This window comes from Halichoerus grypus, chromosome 4, assembly GCF_964656455.1.
Source record: "Halichoerus grypus chromosome 4, mHalGry1.hap1.1, whole genome shotgun sequence".
NCBI classification, from domain to species: Eukaryota; Metazoa; Chordata; class Mammalia; order Carnivora; family Phocidae; genus Halichoerus; species Halichoerus grypus.
Window position 1 is genome coordinate 131,459,275 of NC_135715.1, and position 16,401 is coordinate 131,475,675.

At 42.5% G+C, this 16,401-nt stretch overlaps 1 protein-coding gene across 1 annotated transcript in view; it reads right to left on the reverse strand.

Annotated features, from left to right (window-relative positions):
* STK39 (serine/threonine kinase 39) overlaps nucleotides 1-16,401 on the reverse strand; it is a 305,645-nt gene that overhangs the window by 260,608 nt on the left and 28,636 nt on the right. The gene's annotated exons all lie outside the window — the stretch shown is intronic.

Genomic DNA, 16,401 nt, shown 5'->3' on the forward strand with positions numbered 1-16,401 from the left:
ACTTTCCCAGCTGCACTCTGGATTCTTTGCTGGGGTGCTGTATTTTAGGCGATGCTAAAAGTAGCAGAGGGGCAAGGGGAGCGTCAGGGGCTTTAGCTTCCAAAAGTATTTTGTGCATCCCTGAGACCCTGACACTTCAAGGGTTATGCCGTGCAGCAGATACGAGGCTGACACCACTGAAGTTCGTTCTCAGCTTTAAAAGGAAGCCAGTCCCAGCCTGTCTGTGAAGATCCGCAAATGCCTTGGACACCAGAATGTCACCTTTTCCATGTATTTTACTCACTGTCCTTAACTTGTGCGTCCAACCATTTCAGGAGAATGTCTGCAGGAGAACAAAAGATGGCTATCTACAGGTAAGATCCCATCAGGGGTCCCCTTAACCTGGAACACTAAGGAAGCTGTTCAGTTTTGCAAACTGTACCGTATTTCAAAGTCACTGGTGAAAAGGCACCACTTTAAGGAATTCCATGATGATTCCCTGTATTTTTTATGTCAGTGCAGACTCTCACATCTTCTGCCAGGACTTACATTGAACAAAAACTCCAAAAGGACATCCAGATTCTTTGGACAACTGGTATTCAGCCATATCCAATACTGCTTGAAATAATTAAGCTGTCAGCAGGGTCTTAGAAATGTTTGGGCTATGAGAGTATCTGGATGTCATATTATGTTTCCCGATAGTATCTGACCTGCATTACAATTCCTCATATTCTCCAGCAAGAAACAAAATGGCCGAACAGGGCCAATGAAATAATGTTCTGTTTTCCATTCACCTTAGTTTCGCTCTCGATCTTTAAAGTAACATTTTCCTGAGTTTTTTAAATCTATGTATCAAAAACTCTATGTCAAAATATTTAAGAAATGGGAAAGGCTATGACAGGTTAAACAGGAAAAAAAAAGCAATCCATGGAAATATTAAATGTTATGCTACTAGTCTCAGAGCTCAGCACACTTGAAATCTACAGGACACAGCATCCCCAACTACCATCTTACCCTCAACTCTGAAACAAATGTATTTAAAGGATACCACAAGTTAAAATTAGAATTAAAAAAAAAGACATTCTTGGGGCACCTGGGTGGCTCAGTCGGTTAAGCATCTGCCTTCACCTCAGGTCATGATCCTGGAGTCCCTGGATGGGGACCACATCAGGCTCTTGGCTCCGCGGGGAGTCTGCTTCTCCCTCTGACCCTACCCCCCTCATGCTCTCTCTCTCTCTCTCTCAAATAAATAAAATCTTTTAAAAAAAAAATCCATTCAGTTAAGCAAATTCTTTCTCATCTTCTACTACCATTTAACCAGTGAACATTCACCTTGTATTTCTGTATCAGTTCATAAATAATCATATTTTCTCTACTTGGTTTTATGATGATGAAATCCACAGAAACGTCTACTTGCCGTGGGCTCAGGGACCTAATGTTATCAGACAGAACAATCACCTTCTTTATCTCAGGGAGACGAAGAGGTATTAACAAACATCTTCTATGTGGGACTGATACCAGCCCAGAACAACCTGACTCTTTGCACTACACGCTTTTTTTTTTTTTTTAAGATTTTATTTATTTATTTGACAGAGAGAGACACAGCGAGAGAGGGAACACAAGCAGGGGGAGTGGGAGAGGGAGAAGCAGGCTTCCCGCCGAGCAGGGAGCCCGATGCGGGGCTCGATCCCAGGACCTTGGGATCATGACCTGAGCCGAAGGCAGATGCTTAACGACTGAGCCACCCAGGCGCCCCTGCACTGTACACTTTTGATATAAGATTCACAGTCACAGTCTCCAACTCAATAAATTCATCTGATGACAGGAGGAGTTGGGGAGGGGGGGGCGAATACCAACAAGGAGTTAAAACTTTTTAAAGGCGCGTCTCACATGGTTTACATTTTCCGACAACACTCCCCACTTGACTTTTAATTTCTACCTCACACTTTCACTTATTAAGAAAATGACGGAAATTCCTTCCAAGATTTTCTTTTTAAATATTTTGGATTCGCAGCCCACATCACAGAGGCCAAAGCTTAAGCTCGCCGTGAGATGCTGTGCCTCATGGAGAAGTGTGGGTAAAACACACCCCGCAGAACGATCTCTCCGAGACCACATGCAGACCCAGCACCGCAGCACAGCAGAGGCACTGAAATGTATTTCCGGGCAAACCTGGGACGTTTATTTTGTCCTTATGTCAAGAAATGACAAACATTCACTTCAGGAGTTAGCAAGCTCTGGTCATCACAGGTCGACTCAGCGAGCCAGCCTCCCACCCTCCAACCTTTGAAAGAGTTGCAAAAAGAAACTCTTTAAAATACTAGTACAGTCAATATTCTAGATCGCCAGGCCCAATTCAATGAAAGATGAGAAAAACCAGACACAAATAATTTGCAAGTGGATGGAATCTGGTCGTTTTTATCCCATTCCTAAAGGAATGCAATTTGAAGCTGGGAGAAATCCCATCCACATTTCAGTTCTTTTTCCCCAAAGCCTCCTAAAACCCCCACTGAGAATAAACACCACCTCCCTCCAACCCGCTCCTTTCCTACCCCAAATCACAATTCCATCAGCCAATGAACAACGAGATTTTCCCAGCCTGGGTTCCTGAATTGGTTCCCAAAAGACTTAGGACTCTGAATCAAAATAATGTTCAAGGAGACCATCCAATAAAAAGATATCTCTAGTTGCCATTAAAGCAAGAACAAAGAACAGTTTTGTCCGGCTTCAAACAGCTCTAACAGATTATTCTCTGTCAATGGCTCCAAAGAAACAGAAAACAACTGGAGAGGAGGCATCCTGAAGAGAATGAGGTCCCTTCTTCATGCTCATCCAGGAGCCACACAGCCAGGATTTCTGCAAGTGTTTTTGGTTTGGGGTTTGTTTGTTTTTTTAATTTTTAATTTTCTTAAATTTAAATTTAATTACTTAACATATATTATGGGTTTCAGAAGTAGAGGTCAGTGATTCATCGGTCATATTTAAAACCACTGCTCATGGGGCGCCTGGGTGGCTCAGCCGTTAAGCGTCTGCCTTCGGCTCAGGTCATGATCTCAGGGTCCTGGATCAAGCCCCGCATCGGGCTCCCTGCTCCACGGGAAGCCTGCTTCTCCCTCTCCCACTCCCCTTGCTTCTGTTCCCTCTCTCGCTGTGTCTCTGTCAAATAAATAAAATCTTTAAAAAATAAAAATAAAATAAACCACTGCTCATTACATCAAGTGCCCTCCCAATGTCCATCACCCAGTTACCCCATCACCCTACCCCCTCCCCTCCAGCAACCCTCAGTTTGTTTCCTGTGATTAAGAGTTTATCATAGTTTGTTCTCCTCTCTGATTTCGTCTTGTTTTATTTTTTCTTCTCTTCCCCTGTAATCCTGTTTTGTTTCTTAAATTCCACATATCAGTGAGATCATATGATACTTGTTTTTCTCCGATTGACTTATTTCACTTAGCATAATACCCTCTAGTTCCATCCACGTCATTGCAAATGGTAAGATTTCATTTTTTGGTGGTTGAGTAATACTCCATTGTATATCTATACCATATCTTCTTTATCCATTCATCTGTCAGAGGACATCTGGGCTCTTTCCATAGTTTGGCTATTGTGGAAATTGCTGCTGTAAACATTGGGGTGCAGGTGCCCCTTCGGATCCCTACATTTGTATCTTTGGGGAAAAATACCCAGTAGTACAATTGCTGGGTCGTAGGGTAGCTCTATTTTCAACTTTTTGAGGAACCTCCATACTGTTTTCCAGAGTGGCTGCCCCAGCTTGCATTCCCACCAACAGTGTAGGAGGGTTCCCCTTTCTCTGCATCCTCGCCAACATCTGTAGTTTCCTGACTTGTTAATTTTAGCCATTCTGACTGGTGTGAGGTGGTATCTCATTGTGGTTTTGATTTGGATTTCCCTGATGCTGAGTGATGTTGAGCATTTTTTCATGTGTCTGTTAAAACTCTTCACAGTGTAGGGATAGAGGGTACACACCTCAATATCATAAAAGCCATGTATGAAAAGCCCACAGTGAATATCACTCTCAATAGGGAAAAACTGAGAGCTTTTCCCCTAAGGTCAGGATTTCTGCAAGTGTTACCTACGGAGCGCCTGGATCAGAACCACCTGAGTTACTGTGAAAAAGAAAAATGCCGGGATTTGGTCAAACTTCCCAAATACGATCTCTAGGGTTGTAGCTTGAGGACCCACATGCTTTAACAGGCTTCCTGGGAATTCTTCTGCACAATGAGGTTTGAAAACCATCATCAACTTCAAACTACCTCTGTAGACCTCCCAAAGTTTTGATTATCTTCTCCAACGCAAATCATGGCAACAGCAAATTAAATCACCGAGTCCCTCTATTTCCTCACAAGTGCTAATGATCATTTGTACAGACATAGTCCTGTTCCCTTTTACTCCGAACAACCCTATGAAGTATTTCATCCACATTTTATGCCTGAGGAAACAAAGACCCAAGGTCAAACTTTTCATAAGTGGCAGAGTAAAGATTTGTATCCAGGTGTCTTCTGACGTGGAGAAGCCTTCCTTCACATGACTCCCTCTGATAAGCAGGGAAAGTAACTGACTGTTTTCTTGGTTCTCCTACTGGTCATTTACACAGTTAGTCATGATGCCCTCCCCCCCCCCAAATTCCACCCCAAAGATAACCACTTCCATCATATGCAGCAGTGTCCAAACTGCTAGAATGCTCTCTCTAGATTGGTTTACTACAATTTAACAGACAGAATACATAAAAATTTTGGAAAACATCTGGAGATTAAAAAGAGAGAATCGGGGCTGTAAGACAACTGTAACAGTTAATTGAGATTAGGCTGAGAGAATACGATCATATGCAGAAGATGGTGAGTGAGCACACACTTTCATCTCCACTTTCAGAGCAACTAACTGAAGCAGAAAGGACTTAGGTTAGATGAGCAGATGAACTTTCTGATGGGGAACAGTATAATAAAGGCATGGAGGTTATATAAGGCCATGGATGGGAAGATTTACCAAAAAACAAAACAAAACAAAACAAAAACCATCTTTATATCTAGGGCAGGGTTTCTCAAACTTTAGACATTGACAGATGTCCCAGAGGGTGCAGGAAGAGAAGGTCAAAGTCTCCCTTACTAAGAGACTTTGAGTCAGAGGGGGTTCCGCCTGAAAGAGGGAAGAGAGAGAAGAGAGGTGGGGAAGACGCCAGATGTCCTTTCCAAGGATCAAGGTCGTGGCCAACCCAATCACTGAGAACTGAAACTGCCTGAGGGAAAAATCCAGGAACCCGGATTACCCAGGAACCGGAGGATCGGCTGCCCTCAGGAAAACAACAAAAAGGAAGAAATGGAGACAAAAGAAGGGAAAGGGAATCAGTCTGTCTTCGGGCACCCAGTTACGTAAAACCAGGGCTCCACAGACCTCAGCTCCTAGGAGGGCATCCTAGCCGAGGCTGAGTTTATGAGAAAGGACACTTCAGAGCAGTCACCAATGTCAGAGTGGAGGCTTCTTATCGTGTTGGATGGTGTTGACGTGATGCCGAAACTGAACACTTTGGAACATGAACCATGGAAAGAAAGAGTGGGGAGAAACACAGAGCCTCCTCTCTCTTCGAGGCCTGCAGCCGCTTGAAAACAAAGAAAAGGTTATAAGATTTGGAGAACCAATGTGTGTTCCTGAAATGCTTGTGAAAGGCCCCGCGTGCCTGCGCAGAACAACTCGAGGAACTCCGGGACGTCTGACGGGCACGGCCCACGTGTCGATCAGCAAGCACGGCCGAAATACACAAGGTGCTGTGACAGGAACTTACACAAAGCAAGGTCACCACACCTGGCCGTGCACCTTGGGGCATACAGTTCAAGGCAAATTTAAAAGTGGGCGCTGAAGACGTGCAAACAGGAGGTGTCTTCTGGGCCTGCCAAGGTGGCCCCGCACTGGCCCCTCAGCATTTCACCACCATCACCGAAACAAAAGAAAGAATCTGTCACTCAGAGAGGAAGGCCAGGGAAGCGGGCAGGAAATCTATCCAGAGCAGAAACAAGAGGGCCCCAATCTCCTGCCCCGGAAACCCGAGGTGGAAGAGGCAGGGAAAGCAGGATCCTGGGTCCGGAGGGCAGCTGGGCGTCAGGCACCCCACCTGGCGGCTGGCAGAAACCATCTGCAGCGCTCTGCCCACCAGCGAGTCACTCCACCATTCACTATTTTCCAAGCATCAGAGCGTGCAGATCAACAAACGAGACACAAGCGTTAGCCCTTCTAAAGATTTGCCCTGTCGGATACTGAAATCTGAATTAGGCATAAAAGGAGAGGAGAGAGAAGGAGATTATTCTTCCTGGTTCTTTATTTGCCATTTCAGATGCTAATGATGCATACTTTGCTCCAAGGCAAATTTTAAATCCCTAGATGTGCTTTCTCACTACATCCAACAAAATTCTCTTGGCAAGTTTTCTAGGCTTTCCTTTGTGTGTGCTCAAGGAATACAAAGTCTTTGAACAATGGTATAAACCAAACATAATTCAGTACTATACTGAACTGAAGTTTACTTTGAAATGCATGGAAAGAGCACTAAGGTGGATTGATGGATGGATAGAGGAGGTGGATAGATGGACACATGATAAAGCAAGTATGTAAAACATTAATGGTAGACTATAGGTGATGGATATATGGGTATTCACTGTAAATTTTTCTAACTTTGCCGCACGTTTGAAAATTTTTCATAAGACAATGTTGAAAGCAATTTTTCTAAAGATTTATTTTTGAGAGAGAGAAAGCGCACACACACACGTGTGAGGAGTAGGGGGCCGCAGAGGAAAACAGTCTTAAGCAGATTCCTGTGCTGAGCCTGGAGCCAGCCCTACCTGCTGCGGCTCAATCCCATGACCCTGAGATCATGACCTGAACTGAAACCAAGAGTCGGACGCCCAACCGACTGCACCACCCAGGCATCCCTTCAAAAGCAATTTTTAAATAACCCTGTAGCATTTATGTTGGAATAATATGTAATGACAAGGGGAAAATTAATAATATATTTAACAGAAATAACAGGTTATAAAACATCATGTACAATATAATACCAATTTTGTGAATATACAGTAACCACCAAAATACTGTTTTTCTTTTGGAGATGGAATTATGGGTGACTTTTATTTTATTCTTTGTGCTTTTCCTACATTTTCCAATTTTTCTTTAATGAGCATGTACTATGTTATAATTTTAAAAATTACTTGATAATATTAAAGTTTAAAAAAACAAAATCTCTGAAGCCAAATTTAAATTACTTACTCTTGAGAATTATATGGATAAAAAGTTTTATCACGGTGGGCTTTTTATATACAGGTTCAACTCCCTTAGTGGCAGATTTTCTAACTCAGCCAAAGACAATCCTATAAGCCCTGCTCTTGACAATTAACACATTCCCTTATTGTCTTGTAGCACTCAGTTCCTTTTTAGCAGATTTTCAAGTCAAAGCTCTCAATTCGTATAAATTCCACCTGTCCCATAAACATCCATCTGGTTTACCACCAACGCAAAGCACACTCCCGGACAGCGGTGTCCTCAGGAGGGCCTCCTTCGGTCTCCAGAAAAGTCCACAGCTGTCACATCTACCTATGTTTCTTTGTCCAAGGCATACCGCACAACACACACTTCCCAGCGCAAGCACAAAGATACAGCTGATGAGTAAGTGTTGTAGCAGAAATGAGATTGAGACTCTTGCTTCTGTGGCCGACTTTGAACAAACCACACGACCCCTAACTCTAAAATGAGAGTACTTACCTCAGCATACTAAAGTCTCTCTGCATTCTTTAACATTTTACAGTGTTACAGATCTAAAAAACAGACACCTCACATTCCACTCACTTCTAGAAGAGAATAAAGGAATCAAAAAAACAAGAGTTTTCTCAAGGATATATTTGAGGATCCAATGTTCAGAGACAGTGATCAATCCAAGGTAGGGATGGAGGGAAGAGAGGACTCACATACATCTTTCAAGCTCCCTGTGATGCCTTCCAAGGGGATGGAAACCAACCCCATTAACATGAGTTGGGATCCACAATATGAGCACAACTCTAGGTAAGCCCACTCACTTAACCAGATTCCAGCTTCCAGAGAGATTCATTTAACACCCCTCTTTTACCTTACCAGGTGCAACTTCCCGTGTTCAAAACCAGTCATAAAGTTGTCAGCCTTGTAAGCAGCTGAGCACAAGGAAGTAAAAGCCACCTTCTCAGCTATATAAATGACCAAAGTTAGATTAAGCTGTCCTCTGAGAACTCACAAACTGCTACTGATAATCTTTTATGCCATTTGCATTTCTTTCATTACTTAATTTTCCTTTGCATTAAAGTTTCAATTACATAAACAGTGAGAATCATCTATATACTCTAACTGGGGAAGTAACTGAGTACTATTTCAAGAGTACTTACATTTTCCAATGTAGGAGAATTCACCCAAATAGGTAGACTGTTTTATAAACATATTAGAGCCCTTCCCCCTTATATCTCCTTTTTGACTCATTTTAACCCTCAATTAAGCACCTATTACTTGCACCACACAATGAAGGCAAGGCAGCAGATACAGCAATGAGTGAAGGATACCTACTGCCCTGTGGGATGGTAAGTCTCAGCACAAGATTGTATGCATACAAAAAAGAAAACAAATGTCAGCAGAGATCTCAAGTGCTCTGGCAGCTCAACGGAGTGTAGACAGTCCCCAACTTCCGATGGTTCCACTTAACTATTTTTCAACTTTACAATGCTGCAAAAACAGTATGCATTCAGGAGAACCTGTACTTTGAATTTTGAATTTGGATCTTTTCCAGGCTAGTGATAGGCAGTAGGATACTCCCTTGTGATGCTGGGCAGTGGCCACTGTAGTTCCTGGCCAGCCATGCGATCATGAGGGGAAACAACCAACACACTTACACCCATTCTGTGTCTCACTCTCAGTACAGTATTCAATAAATTACAGGAGGTATTTAACGCTTTGTTATAAATAGGCTTTGTTTTGATTTTCCCTGACTGTAGGCTATTGTGAGTGTTCTGAACACATTTAAGGTAAGGCTAGGCTAAGCTACGATGTTTGGTAGGTTAGGTGTATTAAATGCATTTTCAACTCAGTATTTTCAACTTATGATGGGTTTACTGGGATATAAGCCCATCATAAATTGAGAAAGATCTGTAAATTGTATCCACTGCCTGGTGAAATAATGAAGAAAAAGTTTTCATGAAAGAATTATTTAAGATGTGCCTTGAAACGTGGGAAATGACAATAATACTAAACATAGCTTAACGTTTATTGAGCAATTAAAATGCAGCAGGTACTGCAGTATTTTACATCCATTACTAAACACTAAGAATCTCATGAGGCAGCAGTGTAGCCCCACATTACAGATAAGGTCACTGAGACCTGGAGAGTGATTCACCCAAGGTCAAACAGCTGGTCACAGGGAGAAGCTCCAAATCCAGGTCCACCTACTCCCAAAACCCAGGGAGGGAGAAGTATACAGAAAGAACTGTTGAGAAGAAAAGCAGGGGTGGGAAAGGCAATGTCAGAGATGAACCAGGGCAGTAAACATTCACAAAAACCAGCTCCTGGTCTGACCCGGGAGGTCCCTTCTTTGTGGATGGCCTGGGTAGAGCAAAAGTATGGTCACACATTCTAACGTCAACGTCAAGTACTGAACACCCTGGAAAAAAAGATCACAGAAAGCCAGTGTCCTCATAATGTTTGATATGCATGAGTACATATAAACTGTCTCCTAATCCTACGGAGATAAAAAAAAAAAAAATAGTAATAGTAAGCATTTTTTACACCTCACCACCTAAGCTCTGGCCAAGACAACCTGTTGTCATCAAGATTTAAGGATACGCTAACCCACGAGATCGCATCACCCTGAAATGATCAATCGACCAAGTGCAAGGACACTTTTGGAAGCAGACAATGTCCACACAGCGTGAAAATTAACAGCAGCACCAACAGAACCTGACTTTCCCGACAGGGGCAATAGTTGGTCGCAACAGCCATCCTTATACTTTCTAGGGCAGCATGCTGCCTGGTTTGTGAAGAAAGCTACATGCCGAAAAGCCGGGACGGAAAACTGAAGCCTCTTTAAGCGTATACTTTCCTTTAGAAACTTACTCCACCGCTTCCTTTACTATAAAGACCTCTCAAATCCTCATCTCGGGTTCCCGTCTCTTCTCTGAGATCCCAATCTGCAATCACACACGAGTGCCTGGCACACCACCATCTCCTTCCCCAGCACGAGCGCACCGCATTGCCTGGCAATAGGCAGGGCCTTGTGGATGGCCGGGCCAGGGAGATGGGAGCCGTGCCGCGTGGCTCCCCGGCAGAGGCGCAGGAAAGCTCGGGCAGCTCCGCCCCTCCCGCGGCAAACAGACCATGGCCCACGACGCTGAAGCGGCCGGAGCCCTGAGCACTGCAGGAAGGGGCGCTGGCTCTCCGAAGGGCACTGCTGCTGTGTTAAGCCCCTGCGACTCGGGGCTGGTCTGCTACCGCACGCACTGTATGTTACTACTCCACGGCCCAGCCTCACCTGAGAAAACAAGCTCACTGGACCTCCACGGGCACCAAAAGTCCACCTTAAATTCTCCGCCTTGTTCCACCTAAATCCGAAGCCTACCTCCCTTCCATTTTGGTTAACCTCCAGAAATCTTAGGTTCTGCTCCCCTCCTTTGCATCCCCAGGCCTGAGTGAAGAAATTGCACAGAAGCAGTTTGATCAATTTTTATTGACGGTGATGAAAATCGTAAGCAAAGTCAAATGAATTTTAACAAGTTAGACTTTAAAAGGAATGATGGGAATTCTGGAGAGATCACCAGAAAAACATTTCTTTTGGAAAAAAAAAAATAAGGCTCAATCATGAAGCTCTGGGTCTACTTAGATTACCTTTTTCCTTACTATACTATACTAACATAATTGAAAAAAATCTCAATTCCTACTCAGGCTGCAAGGGCATTGACAACTCTATAAAGACATCAGAGCAGATAAAAGAGACATGTAAGTATGCTGATATTTTTGCAAGGATTAGATCGCCACTACCAGAAGCTACTAGAAGCTGATACTCTTCACAAATACCACCCACAATTGTAAAAATTAAAAGCTTAAACCCACAGAATTGTAATGCAAATATCAGAAGTTCACTTCAAAGGTCACTTCTCACCATTTTTTCCCACCCCTTCTTGAAAGGGGCCCACACATGCAGGCTAAGAGAACAGCTGTGAAAGGAAATATATGTTGTGGTTTCATACAAATTTCTAGCTTAGAGGTATTTCAAATTTCATTATCAGCTCCCAGATCATAAAGGCTACACAGAAACAGCAAGACACACACACAATCCCGTTGGTCTATATACTAGGTAAGCAAACTGTCACACTTTGAATAATGGATCTAAAATCTACACTCAGAAAAATCTTTAATCTCCTTTTTGTTTTCTGTGAAAAAAGCAGGGAAGGTTTTCTTTTTATCTGAAGGACAATTTATACAAAATGATACACTATTTGATTATTATTCCATTTGCCTTTCTCTGAAATAAGGCAAAAATATGCTCAACAAAATTTCAGTCATGAGTGGGCACTGGATTGTTTAAAAAGGAAAGGTAACTAATTAGCCCATCTTCCCCGTGGCCATCCAATCCCATTGAGGAAACAAACTTCAGTTCCTTTCAGCTGAACTTAAAAATCTTATACCTTCAATAAGCTAGGACAAAAGGTACCAGTAACCACCAGCCAAGACAATAAAAAAATCCACCCAAAAGGCAAAGCAAGACTGTTCTCTCCCCCATCGCACCTATTTCATTTTAAGAGTATTACTGAGTATGGCAGGATTGCTCAACTTCCCTGCTCAAAAGAAGTATATATTGCAATGAGATTGACTACCCTTCATTTCAAACATATGAGTCAAGAGGAAGTAGTATTAATGATTCATTGGCTCGCGCACATCCACCAAGTACTTACCACGCATGTGCACCTGTTCATAATGGTCACTTCTGTTCTAGAGTTTCCAGAGTCCACCAACCCTGGGAACAACAGAGAAGCCAGAAGTTCTGCCTTCTCAACCATGCTTTGGGCCTTTCACCTCTAAAGCAGTGAATTCCTGGTAGTATTTGCTGGTGGGAAAATTCCTGTCTTAAAGTTATGATCTTATGCCTTCATATGCTTTCTCCAGTGTATTGTTTTTTTTTTAATTTTACCTAAGTGTAAGTAGTAAACATATGTCTACTTCATAAAGCATCATTAACATCCTGTCTTCTGTCTCCAAGTAGCTCATCGGAGGAAACCTGTATGAGGGAACCTTGCACCGTAGCTGTGTGCAAATACCTTTCAGCACAGGGCATTCGTGTAAATACTCTTACTCCTGGTCCTGAAAGTAAAATTCAGACACAGACTCACTGATTCTGTTATAAACCAAACTGTACACTCTTGTCACGGTGCGGGCGAAGGTGATGGGGCCCGAGATAGGAGGGTTCTTCACAGATAACAGCCCCACTCTGTCCCAGTTATTTAAAAAGTGACTTATTGACAGTTACGCATTTGGGCTCTGCAGAAAGAATGAGGCATCTCGGTTGAAACTAATAGGAAGAGGAACAAGAATGGCACCTTTAAAAAGTTAAAAAGTATCTTTTCAGTCATCCAGAACCTTTGCTGTTCTCACTGCAGAAGAGGTGAAAGAAGGAAGCTTGAAGCCTGACTTGGAGGCCACACACCTTCATTTTACAGAGAGAAGTAGCTTGTAAGGCAAAGATTATCAGTAAACAGAGCAAACTAATACATTTATTCAGTTAAGTGTTTATACAAGGAAGTTACTGAAACTTACCATTCCGGAGAAGCTTTCCTCCCTACCTCACCTGCAGGAAAACGGCACACACCTTCCTCCCAACCTTGATTTCCAGTCAATAAGCACGTCAGAAAGAAGTCTTCCACTCTGGCCCACCGCTCCAGAACCACTCCTCCACATGGAACCTGGCCAACTCTCTTAACCCTACGCCCTTCGGAAAATCACTTAACCTCCCTGAGCCACCTGAGATGTGGGGGACCTGGATTAAATGAGGAAGGCTTACAGGTATTACTAGGAAAACTGTTTAGAGCATGCTTCAAAAAGCACCAAGTTGCAAAAGAACTCATTCCATGTGCCATGACTAATTTTAACCCACACCCTGACAATTCCAAAAGTGTTCATAGCATAAAATAGTAAACTTTAGCTAAAAGTCATGTTTTCAGACCATAGTTTTAGACAGTAAATTATAATGACAAGTTACACATGGAGACAATTCTCCTTATGTCAAATCACTGGGGCACCTGGCTGGCTCAGTCGGAAGAGCATGCAACTCTGCATCTCAAGTTCAAGCCCCATGCTGGGTGTAAAGATTACTAAAAATCAATCAATCAATCTTAAAAAAACATATCAAATCATGACTGATAAGGCTCATCTCCCTCCTGATCCCCTTGTACATGTTCCTGGTGTTGCTGGTTTGGTATATATCCTTCTGGTTCTTTCTCTAGGCATTTATACACATATTTTTGAAACCACAGAAAGCATATAGCAAAGTTGTGTAAACTTTAACATAGCTATTCAGGAAAAGAATCTGCTTCTGTCAATACTGAGTCATAAGTATATATATATATATATGTATGTATGTATACATCTACTTATATGTATATGTATATATATATGTTCCCATACTCCTTATATCCTGTTCCTGGACATACATTCCAGCAAGATCTCCCATTGGCCTATGAAAACATGTATAGGGATGTTCCCTGCACTGTGGCATATGGGGACCCAGAGATGGAGGAAAAAATAAGGAAACCCATAGGGGAAAAAATGTCTAGGTAAACACAGCAGGCTAAATAGATTAATCATAAGAACATAGTTCTAAATTTTAAAAAATAGTATGAGCTAGAGCACAAAACCACTCACGTAAGTTTAAAACAGACATAAATATCCTCATTTGCTATAATATCCACACACTTCACATGATTCCTGTGAAATGGAATAAAACACTTAAAATAGTCTGTTGCATTTTAAGCACTTTGCAAATATTCACTTTATTAATTAGATAAAAAGATGTTCACAGTATATTGTAAATTTTCTATGACAAAACCTCATTTACAGTATCATTTCTTCTCCTAAAGGGCTTTCTTTTTCCCCTATTAAAAGAATACATAAAAGAGACTGGAAAGCTATGTTCAAAATGCTTGCAGGGGTTACCTCTGAAGGGAATTATATGTGTTTCTTGGCTTAGTCTCCCTGTCGGGCCATATTTCTACAGTAAATATATATTACTTTATAATTTTCTTTGGTCCTTAAGCTTCCTTTCAATATGATTCATGACCAGGAAAAAAGAAAAAAAACACTCTAAAAACCCATCAATGGGAAAATAATTCAATTATGGTACATACAAATATCCCATAGCCACATTTTGTCAATGTGGGAAAATAGCATACTGTTGTTTGGGAAAAAGCAGGCTCTGAAACTGTACAGAGATCTGAGAGGCCGTGGACAATAGTGGTCAGCATGGATTCTGGTGGATTCTGGAGTCAGTCCACCTACATTCACATCCCGCCTCCCACTCAGAAGCTGTGCAACCTGAGGCAAATCAGCCTCCCTCAGTCTCAGGCCCCATCTGCAAAATGAGGGTGAAAAAAGGGCCCCCCCATACAGTTGCAGTAAATAAATGAAAAAGATGCAAAAAACAAAAACAAACAAGAACAAAACATGCATCAGGTCCACTAACAGTATGCGTTCTGCTCATGTAAATTAACCCTCAATGAAGCTGACTGAAAAATACATGCATGCACACAAAAGGTCACATACCATATACTTCCATCTATATAAAATATCCAGAATAGGGAAATCCTTAGAAATTGAAAGCAGGTTGGCGGTTGCCAGGGGCTGAGACGGGAGAATGGAGAGTGAGCGCTGAGTAGGTCTGGGGTTTCATTCTGGAGTGACTGAAGTTTTTGAACTAGATAGAGGTGATGGTTACGTAACAGTGTCAATATACTAAATGCAACTGAATTGTTCGCTTTACAAGGATCAATTTTATGCCATACGAATTTCACCTTAGGGGGGGAAAATGCATGCAAAACAAGATGTTTTTATAAGAATATACACAAATGAAAAGATAACATACACATTCAAAACGTCAGAAGGGGACAAGGACTGAGTCAGGAGGATGGCATAAACGAAGGCCCAAGCGAATGTGACACAGCATCATTCAGCGAGGAGCCCTGCCCGGCCTACTGATGACAATGGGCTGGGGACTACAAAGTAGGCTTGCTCAAACCCTCGACACCTGGGCGCCAACACACTGTCTTGGTTTGCTGCCTTTCTTCCTCTCCCGAAGAAATGGTGTTCAGCTCTCTTCTTCATTTCTTCCCCTCTGGTATATGTCTTGGAGCTCTCTTCGCCTTAGCACGCACCATCCTTTATCACTGTTTTGAAGCTCTAGGAATGCACCTGATTCACAAGTTTTCAGCTTGCTTTACTCAGGATTTTGTACTTGGCCATACCTAATATGCCAATTAATGAAGATTTCACAATGAAGAATCAGCATGGTATGCAACTGCCTACACCAAAATAAAACCTTATTCTGAAAGAAATTTAATTTCTAAGATGTTCACAGTATATTGTAAATTTTCTATGACAGAAAGAGCTATTTTATATGCATCATCCCTAGCCAAACCCCTCCCACACACCACCTACTGCCTCCACCAAACAAAAGAGTGCAATGACCCCCCCCCATTTCAACACCCTCCAAACTGAAGTGGATTCCATTTGATTTTACAGGAAAAAGAAATATGTTTGCTGGATAGGAGTTCATTGCATGGTTCTTTGCTCCAAGATGACCTTCCCTAAGCCCGGTGACTGCCTGGCCTGGCTGTGTGGTATTAAGTTTAAAGGCCTGGAATTAGTTCAGAGGAGACACACAGTGTGGTAGTAAGGCCAATGAAGTTCACCTTGGAGCTTCTGGCTCCTTCAGCCACCATGCCAAAAACTCTGTGCTTTCTGGATGTGAACCAAATCCCAAACATCAACATGTCACCTGCTCAATTACATTGTATCTAACAGACTTCTCTGGGATTTTGTTTTCATCAAAATAAACTAAAAGGCTGGCCTTTTTAATTAGTCACAAACGTCAGTTGCCTCAAGGTGACACAGGAGACAAATGTGACATTTGTGAAGAACACCAGCTGGAAAGAACCATACACAGAAAACACACACACACACACACACACACACACACACCCTTCTGGGCTAAGGAAACACAAGCATTTTAGAAAAATAAAATAAGCCTTTTATCAGAGCTGGGGTAAAGGTCATCCCCGTGGGACTAGAGTGGAGGACAGAGCCACCTCTCAGACGCACCGCGCCCTGCTCTCATAGGACCTGCTCGAGAGGAGGGTCTGTTCCAGTGCC